The sequence below is a fragment of the Haliotis rufescens genome, unplaced genomic scaffold (genome assembly GCF_023055435.1).
Source record: "Haliotis rufescens isolate VD_foot unplaced genomic scaffold, xgHalRufe1.0.p SCAF_10, whole genome shotgun sequence".
In the NCBI taxonomy this organism is placed as follows: domain Eukaryota; kingdom Metazoa; phylum Mollusca; class Gastropoda; order Lepetellida; family Haliotidae; genus Haliotis; species Haliotis rufescens.
The window spans coordinates 23,464,030-23,475,174 of NW_025963780.1; positions in this window are offsets into that span (position 1 = coordinate 23,464,030).

Here is an 11,145-nt window from a genome sequence, read left to right on the forward strand (position 1 = left end):
CCGAAATCTACATGCATACAAAGATTTTTAAAAATCGAATTCAGATTCAATATATATGGCAATTGGTTTGTGTGGAATTTTGTTTTGTCAAAGATTAATCTAAATTTTTTGCTGTATATTAAAATGAAGTTTGAAATTGCCGAGAATACTGTCGATGCATTAAATGGCCTGAAGAGTAAAGCTAGATTGTTTTTATATTTTGATGTATAGAGCTCGAACAGAAGTTTGTTACTGATCGTGATATAAAGATCAGTTGTCAAGGTCATCGGTTGTTTTGCAGTTTGAACATTGATCACTGTGGTGTTTAGTTTCAGAGTTTAAATCTGCAATGGCTCTGTGAATTCTTGAACTTATTTTGTCTAAATGGGTCGAGTTAGAAAAAAATGTGCCATTTAGGAAGACTTCTAGTGTGAAGGGATTTATGTCCATATAGATTTACAATTTTGAATATAGATTTTGAATTTAGATGCTATTTTATATTAATGTTTTGATCCTCTTGCGAACACCTGGTATCATCACTATTCTCGAGTGATTCATAAACACATGTTCATGACATAGTCGGGTACTCTGGTTTAAGCAGAAATTTCAATTGAATGTGGTAAGGGTATTGTCGCTTTTATTTATTTGAAGAAGAATGGGGGCATGACTTTTTTGGATTGGAGGGTCGGAGGCTTCAGATGGTGTTAGTAGTGGGGGTTGAAAGCTGTTGGCGAGTCGGACGTTGTGCTGATGTTGATGCCGGGGGGTCGGGGGTGCACAAACCCCCTTTTATTTCGAAAAAAATCTTTATTCCTGTATAATTTACCACCAAAGACAATTAATAGATATTAATTGTGCACCCCACCCACCCCCCATCCCTTTTCAAAAAAGCTGTATCCGCCCCTGAACCCTATCACGATCAGTTCGTCTGGTATATTTTAGCTTCAGTTGTGACATCCCACTTCCAACAATAACCAGTTGGTCTTTAATGTATTAGTTCCATTTAAGATGCGCCACTTCCTATTAAAATGAGTTGAACTTTAAGTGTTTTAGGTCAAGTTGAGATCCATCTAGATCCCTTGGGCGATGCAGATACAGACATTATCGTTTTCAATTTTATGGTTATTGAAATGAATTAGTCTTTAATGTGTCAGTATCAGTTGAGGCGCCCCATTGTTTTATTGAGACGAGTGTGTCTTTTTTAACTCCAGCTATAAGGCGCATTACAGATATAATAATGAACCAGATTTATTGCAAAACGATCGTAGCCCTTAAATTATCGTAAAGTATAAAGGAAATCGTAGGCTATCGTAGTCTATTTTCGAAACTATCGTAGCCCCAAGATATCGTAAGATTGTCAAAAATCAAAGATAGCCCAATACCTGTCGTAAGTTCATGTTGTCTTCATCCAAGATGGTGGCATACTTTGCCATAGATTTTTTTCATACAAATAATCTGCTTTACGTTCAAAGATTGACATTTCATTTTGTTAAACTGTGTGATTCAAATTGACACGAAGAGCGCATCGAAGATATCACGTTAGAAATGTTCTTAGTTGCGACAGCGATCCACATAACTAAGGCGTCGATAGCTTACAATATATTTCTATCCAAGTCAACGCTGAAGAAGTGTGAAACAACATACCTTTTCGATGATTTGGGAAGGATTAAAACGGAAGGCTCTATATAGAAATGACCGTTACCTTATTGATAACTCAGGGGCAGCTAGTCTTATTGATTTAACAAGGAAATACATGTGATCAAATATGCGTATAGTGTATTTATATAAAGAGTATATTTAATGTTTTTCTAGCAAAAGTAATTGTGTTTGTTTTCGTTTTAAAAAAAACACCCAGGTTATCTATATTACTGAAAGACAGATATTTGACAAGTGATTAAATATTGCCTATTCAATTATTGCATTCTTTAAAAACAGGTGATTAACGACATAGGTGTATTCCAATTAAATACAAGTATTTGTCACAGAGTGACGAAATATCCCCCGCCTGTACACCATAGTACCAAATATGAAGACAATCCATCGATTAGTTCTTGAGATATTGTGGCAACACCGTTTTCCAACTCCAAAAACAGATTTGCCTGCTGTGACTTTGAAAATGGGGTCAAGGTCACCAAATCTGACAGGTGTATGCGGTGTCTGTATATACACTATAGTTCCAAATATGAAGACAATCCAGCGATTAGTTCTTGAGATATCGCGGCAGCACCGTTTTCTAACTCCAAAAGCAGATTTGCCTGCTGTGACCTTGACAATGGGGTCAAGGTCACCAAAACCGACTGGTGTCTGCGGTGTCTGTATATACACCATAGTTCCAAATATGAAGACAATCCAGTGTTTAGTTCTTGAGATATCGCGGCAACACCGTTTTCCAACTCCAAAAGCAGATTTGCCTGCTGTGACCTTTAAAATGGGATCAAGGTCACCAAAACCGACTGGTGTCTGCGGAGTCTGTATATACACCATAGTTCCAAATATGAAGACAATCCAGTGTTTAGTTCTTGAGATATCGCGGCAACACCGTTTTCCAACTCTAAAAGCAGATTTGTCTGCTGTGACCTTGAAAATGGGATCAAGGTCACCAAAACCGACTGGTGTCTGCGGAGTCTGTATATACACCATAGTTCCAAATATGAAGACAATCCAGTGTTTAGTTCTTGAGATATCGCGGCAACACCGTTTTCCAACTCTAAAAGCAGATTTGTCTGCTGTGACCTTGAAAATGGGATCAAGGTCACCAAAACCGACTGGTGTCTGCGGAGTCTGTATATACACCATAGTTCCAAATATGAAGACAATCCAGTGTTTAGTTCTTGAGATATCGCGGCAACACCGTTTTCCAACTCTAAAAGCAGATTTGTCTGCTGTGACCTTGAAAATGGGATCAAGGTCACCAAAACCGACTGGTGTCTGCGGAGTCTGTATATACACCATAGTTCCAAATATGAAGGCAATCCAGTGTTTAGTTCTTGAGATATCGCGGCAACAAACAGGTGGGACGTACGGACGGACGTACGGACGTACGGACGTACGTACGGACGGTCGTGAATACTATATCCCCCGCTTCGCGCTTTCGCGCGGCGGGGGATAATAACAATTTATTGATATTTTGAGAGCAAGAGATAAGCACATATTTTCGTATCGTATTTTCAAGAATGACGATTTGAAAAATCAAGTAAAAAATAGGTTCCCATGCTCATTTGGGTTTAAAATGTCGTAAAGAAGAAACATATTTTGAACATTCTCCAAAATTCACTTTCCAATATATTATCGCAGAAAATGTTTATTGAATCTTAAAAGAATTAATGATATCTGTAATGCATTTGTGGATATGTATAACTTATTCAAGAAATCTTGAAATTATTTCTAATACGATTATGTACAGTAGGTTGGTAATTGTTTAATGATACCTTAAATACATTTAGAGATATCACGAAATAGTTTGTTGATATCACGTACAGTAACATTTTGAGATATCAGTAATTGTATGCTAGATATCAGAATTGAATTCAAGATATCTTTAATTCTTTTTTGATATCTTAAAAACTTGACTGATATCTTTACATAAAATACCGACATCTTTAAAACAATTGAAGATATCAGTAATTCCGTAATAAATGTGAAAACGGCTTGCCATATAAGGCCGTCAGCTGGCTTTGTCCACCCCTAACTTTGATGACGTCGCGGTTTCAAACACATATACATTGTATCAACCTCAACAGTGCTGCAAAGTTCTTATTATTTCACACAGTGTAAGCAAACTGTATAACATGCAACCCGAGATGGTTGTCTTTCCAACAGTATCTGAAGTCAACCAATCCAAAAGATCTATTGACATTTTCAATAACAGACAATATGTGTGCCAAAGGTATATCACATGTTCATATGTCATTACCCAAAAAATGATTACGGGAGCATGTCTACCTGACTAATATGGATATGTCACCTTCACTTAATTTTGAATGGACCTTTTGCTGCTTCTAAATATTTACTTCAATCATAAAGTTGCTGCAAACATTCAAGTAGGAATGAAGAAGACCAACATTTTGACAGTTGATGCAAGTATGTTTAAAGGGAGACAACTCAAGTATGGCCTTGCCACACATCACCTCATCAATAAATCCCAATTTCATTTTCTATCATCATAATCTGTATTTGTTTACCAAATAAGGCAAATAATCACCAGTATGTGTTTAAAGACATCCTGATTAAAGCCTCAATGAAGAAATCATTTTCTCCTTTTTCAACCATATTTGTCCCGATAAATAAAATGGTTAAAAATCTATAGAGGTTGATATTGGTTGGGTTTGGTATGGTGTAACAGAATTTATTACTTGCCCGTGAAGAGATCACCCGTTTAATAAACATACAGCTTTATTACACATTGTGTAATACCACAACGCGTGCTTATGTACTCTCGGAACACGTTTCTCGAACAAATATTGAAAGCTCTCAACATCCCTTGGCTTATTCAACGACATTGTGTGTAGAGATGATAGATCACTGGGAGGAGCTTTTGCACACTCGATGACCCCAGCAACCTTGTTGCTAGGCTGACGTCACATGGCATTGTTTCGCCGATGGATCTTGCAACAAAATTCAACAAATTACGTCATCGGGTATTGTGACGTGATTGTAAACTTTGAGGTGGAAGGCCCCGTTCCACAAGGCGATCGTACTCTAGCGCAACGACAGTCGTTAGTCTAAGTTAAATTATGTGAGTTGTGATAGCCTTAGCACTACGGTAATTTTGTGGGACGAACGCCTGAATTCTAAAGGTGGACCATTGTATGATATTAAATTCATACGTTTCAACTTTTGACGTGTTTGAAGTATTATTCTGTTAAACTCAATTGGATTATGCCTTGGATCGTGTAGGTGTCAGCCTATTCACACTCAACAGCATAATTCTAAAAACATTATAAATGACAAGTAATAAATAAAATACTAAACTCGCTCTCGTGTAAAACCAATTTTATGAAACTCGTGAATAGTTGTGGTATCTGACTCGCTTTCGCTCGTCAGATACCAGAACTATTCACTCGTTTCATAAAATTGGTATTACACGGGAGCTCGTTTAGTATTCTATATATGTATATGATTCATTTAAACATAAAATTTGTCTGTTATAAAATGTCTAGGTGTTTCAATATTTCTACTGGCCTATATGCATTGCCTAGCCATCGATAAAAGTGCCGGTGTTGTAAGGTTCCTACTGCAATCGTAATATGGAAGCACCCGAATGTGGCAAGTAAAGTCAAGTAAGCGCTCTTGTTTGCCAATAATTCATATCATTGGAAAGTACATACCCTGACGGTGATAGACATATGACATTTATGTCGCATTACACATTCATTGACAATTTTCCGTGGTTAATGTTTACTGGTCACCGACCAGTTATTTATTTTCATGTTGTTTTTTACATATTCCTTGTACAAAGTTGACTGTACCAATAACTTTAATTTTGTGAAACCATGAGCAAATGCGCTCATTTCTGTCCGTTGAATAAGATTCAGTTGATTTGTGATATAACGCTACGATAGGGAATCAAAACAGAGGAAATAGAACTTTCCCGTTTCCCGTTCCAGTTATCGCCATCCTCTTCAAAGCACGTACCACGTGATCACGCGCACCGCTTTAGTTATACAAATTGCATTTTTTAGTCTCTTGGGTATCGCACTCAATCGTTTTTTCATCAAAATGAAAAAGAAATGCTATTATCAATTTGTCGTCTGCAAACTGACAAAAACCAATATTCCCCAAATTCGATCTACGTTATTAGTAGCACCAAACAAACATGGCGGATTGGTGTCCCGTATAATGGATGTGTACCCACAGGTTTCAGAAGTATTTCAGGGAAGAAATTACTGATAAAAAGCAATGACAGTACTGAAAAAGCATTATCGTGTTGTTTGGTTTATATTTTCGCATGAAATACTCACGTGACACAGTCCACGCGTCTTTTCTGATGTTGTATTTCAGCAAGGTGATTATGGTGGGTTTTTTTTCTAATTATTTCTTCACAAGAGTCCATTATTTCTATCTTCTAATGAAAACCGAGCAAGTAAAATGAGATGCGATCACGTGCGCGCTATAACGGGGAGCGGGCGATAATTTTCCGAAGCAATAACTAGTCAGTACCGATATAAAATCCCGATGAAATTGTCAGTGGGTTTTTTTACATCAAAACAAAATTGACGGAAGAGGTCGTGATTAGTTCGTTCGCCGACTGTCAAAGAGAATGTTAGAATACGAATGACAGTTGGAATGTATAACTTGAAGAAATCCCGTTTTCGCCCATGTAGGTTTCCGTCTCCGTGCTCTTTTATTAGTGATAAAAACAACTTCGGGGTAATTGACATCGGACATTTTCAAAGGACAAAATGTGAAAGATCGCTAAACAGCCCTAACAATACTCAAGTTGACATCACTCAATATCTGACATCATTATTATGTCTTTATAAATGGCAAGATTATAACGTACTACCACCCAAGAGTAAGTACATGGAGATACAATCCAAATCGTCGAAACATTTTCATGGGTTGAAATCTATTCAACAAACCTATTTTCGATCACGCGTATGTCATACAAGCATAAGGGGCACGAGTGGCCCAGTCGTCTAAGGCGCCGCGATTCGCTGTGCAGAGTTGCGTCCCTTGGGCACGCCAGAAACCTATGATTGTGGGTTCGAATCCCGTTTCTCCCCGATTATGTTTCTAGGTTTGTCAGCACCATACCCGTGCTCGTGGGTTTTACCGAAGTGGTAAACGTCTGAGACCTGCATCACTTTGGGCTTTCCTCCCACATTAAGCTGACACGCCGTGATATAACTGGAATACTGTTAAAAGCGGTGTTAAACCCGACTCACTCACTCACTCATACAAGCATATTGCTTCGTTGTGCAATCACACAGACCGCTTAAATATACCTCGGGTTGTTAATGGTTTAAATCTACCATACAAAAAGCTTGAAACGAGATTTAATACTTGAATTTGAGTGAGTGAGTGAGTTTGATTTTACGCCGCTTTTAGCAATCTTCCAGCAATATCACGTCGGGGGCCCCCAGAAATGGGCTTCACACATTGTACCCATGTCGGGAATAACCCGGGTCTTCTTCGTGACGAGCGAACGCTTTAACCTCTAGGCTACCCGACCGCCCCACTTGAATTTGAAAGCTCAAGAAGCATATATAGAGAAGGCTATATTTAATACAAGAAAACGATAACTTCCACAGGTGAAAGACGGCAATATTATTGTTTTTGCGGTACACTTATTAGTAATATCCAGTTCAAGTGACAGAGAAAATTACGAAAATAAGAATTACTTCGATTGAAGTAGTGTTCAATGTATATACAGTTCATGCACATGTGCTTAAAACTATGAACAAATTTGTTTCCCAAAGACCACTAGAAAACACATCCTGGTTTCAGCATGTATTTCGAACTTGGCTGCCTCACTTAGACTTTTGCTCAAAATATACTTGTATGGTCATTCCATAAAATACAGCTTTTTGTTTCATATTGTTTTATAAATACGACTTTAGACGTGTATTTTACACCTAGGTATGTACATGCACATTCAAAGACATTTGTGAAAGTTTATTTCCAGTACAGTTTTCCATTTCATCCCATTCTACAAAAGGAAAAGTTTGAAATAGATAATGATCGTTGGTGAATGAAAGTAATGGAATTATTTGGCATATATTCTTGGTATTGAACTTCTAAAATATAACTAACACAATCTTTAATGTGTATGGCAGTTATTATGTCTTTCCTTTTTTCTTTTGGCCTAGCTAAGCTACAGCTTGGAGGGAACATACACAATTTATATGATTGTGAAAAAAGAACCACAAGAACGCATTCATTTTGCTCTTAGACAAGATTTTTCTTTTACAGTTTCTATTTTTACTAAAGAAGCAAAACAAAGTAATTATAACCAAATACGTATGTCACTGATCGAAGTATTTGCTAATTTATATAATGCACAGTGAAAAAAACAAAATGAAAACTATTTGAAACATCTAAACGAAATCACAGTTAGTCTACACTGAAATCATTTTTTTCATTCAGAAATCGATTATGAATTTACCTATATATTGCGTGTAGATTTAATTAAATTTAACTTTTATGTAATAAATTGAACCAGGCGAGATTCTAATATATGAGGCTAAAAAAATAAAAAAAGCTTGTTTAATATTGGGTCCATTTTGACAGCTTTCTCACTGTAAAACATTACATTCCCTTACTCAACTAAATGCACATTATTTTCTTGGAATATAAAACCTTTACACAGATATGAAAAGCACATTCGTTAACATACCAACGGCCCCACCGTCAGTGTTATTCCAGTTATAAACGGTCTCGTTCACTCGTCGGTCTTCCCATTCGTGATGTATACTAGTCTACTTTCTAGGTCTGTCAAAGAAAATGTATTTTTATTTGGAAACTGAAACCACTTGTATCCATTATGCGACCACAACATGAGATCAGCTGTTTGACGTGACGTCATCCACGCCACAACATGCGAGGTCATATCACGCGCACCTGTCAAGACGACGACGTCACTGCTGCGGGAAATCACCGACCTTCTATTTAGTCTACACAAATAAAATAGAAGACTGTAATGTCATTGAACGAAAACAAATAAAGCGTTAACTCACTGCTGACTTTTCAGATAACATATCAAATAAGAGCTGAAGACTTGCAATAGATTATCATACGTTAATCGAGAGTACAGTCAACAACAATACGCTGTAAATTCATATTGATTGCATCTAATATCCATCTAATATCCATGGCAGGATGTTGGAAATACGAGCAGTCGTCCTATATAACAAATTAAATTTTCTGAGGAGATTTATAATGTATATTTGATGTATATACATACATAATTGAATATCAATTATCTTGTACAATCACAGCATGTACCATGACTCACGGAAAATACTATTTCAGCAAACCAATCATAGCGCCGTTATCACAGTTTCAATGAAAAAAAACCATATCGAAATCGAAAGTTATCGTATCCATAAGCGGTTAACCCAAATGCAAAAAAGGTCTTAGTGTCATCATTTTAGAACCCGTGAAGATCCGGGTAGAATAGGACTTCAGCAACCCATGCTTGCCGTAAAAAGGTGACTATGTTTGTAAGAGACAACTAACGGATCGGGTGGTCAGGCTGGCTGACTTGGTTTGATGCATGTCATCGTGTCCCAATTGCCTGGATCGATGCTCATGATATCAATCACTGGATTGTCTGGTTCAGACTCAATTATTTACAGACCGCCGTCATATAGCTGGACTATTGCTGAGTGTGGCATTAAACAACAACAAAAAACAAAACAACACAAACACTTCATATTATGTGTTGGTTTTAAATGTTACAGCTCCGATTGTGAAAAGCCACTTCATATAATGAGTAATTCTCTAATGTTTCAGCTCCAGTTGTGACGAATTACTTTATATTATGAGTTGGTCTCTAAATCTTCAGCTCCAGCTGTGACGCACCACTTCATATTATGAGTTGGTCTCTACCTTTTCAGCTTTAGTTGTGACGCACCATTTCCTACTATTATGAACCGATTTGTTTATGTTCACTACCAAAGGATCATCGTGAAAGCAAAATAAAGACTCTATAGTCTATATTGAAATGTACCACCTCCAGTAACGATGATTTACTCTTTAAATGCTTTAGATCCAGTTCAGACGTGCAAATTTCTATTTTAATGAGTAGGTCTTTCAATGTTTCAGATTAATTTCAGGTTTCAGGTCCAGCTGTGAGCACCACTTCATATTAGTTGGTCTGTAATGTTTCAGGCCCAGTTGTGAGTACCTCTTCATAAAACGAGTTGGTCTAATGTTTCAGGTCCAGTTATAAGCATCACTTCATATTAGTTGGTCTCTTATGTTTCAGGTCCAGTTGTGAGCACAACTTCATATTAGTTGGTCTGTAATGTTTCAGGCCCAGTTGTGAGTACCACTTCATAAAACGAGTTGGTCTAATGTTTCAGGTCCAGTTATAAGCATCACTTCATATTAGTTGGTCTCTTATGTTTCAGGCCCAGTTGTGAGCACCACTTCATAAAATGAGTTGGTCTAATGTTTCAGGTCCAGTTGTAAGCACCACTTCCTATTAGTTGGTCTCTAATGTTTCAGGTCCAGTTGTGAGCACCACTTCATATTAGTTGGTCTCTAATGTTTCAGGTCCAGTTGTAAGCGCCACTTCCTATTAGTTGGTCTCTTATGTTTCAGGTCCAGTTGTGAGCACCACTTCATATTAGTTGGTCTCTAATGTTTCAGCTCCAGTTGTGATGCGCCACCTCATATAATAAGTTGGTCTCTAATGTTTCAGGGCCGATTGTGAAAAGCCGCTTCATATCAGTTGGTCTCTAAGATTTCAGGTCCAGTTGTAAGCACCACTTCATATTAGTTGGTCTCACATGTTTGAGGTCCGATTGTGAAAAGCCGCTTCATATAAGTTGGTATCTAATGTTACAGGTCCAGTTGTGAGCATCATTTCATATTAGTTGATCTCTAATGTTACAGGTCCAGTTGTGAGCATCATTTCATAATAGTTGGTCTCTAATGTTTCAGCTCCAGTTGTGATACGCCACTTCATATTAGTTGGTAACTAATGTTTCAGGTCCGATTGTGAAAAGCTACTTCATATTAGTTGGTCTCTAATGTTTCAGCTCCAGTTGTTAGAACAACTTCATATAAGTTGGTCTCTAATGTTTCAGGTCCAGTTGTGAGCACCACTTCGTATTAGTTGGTCTCTCATGTTTCAGGTCCGATTGTGAAAAGCCACTTCATATTAGTTGGTCTCTAATGTTTCAGGTCCAGTTGTGAGCACCACTTCATATTAGTTGGTCTCTAATGTTTCAGCTCCAGTTGTGATGCGCCGCCTCATATAATGAGTTGGTCTCTAATGTTTCAGCTCCAGTTGTAAGCACCACTTCATATATAAGTTGGTCTCTAATGTTTCAGGTCCGATTGTGAAAACCCACTTCATATAAGTTGGTCTCTAATGTTTCAGCTCCAGTTGTGAGCACCACTTCGTATGAGTTGGTCTCTCATGTTTCAGGTCCAGTTGTGACGAATCACTTCATATTATGTGTTGGTCTGTACCTTTTCAGCTTCAGTTGTGAC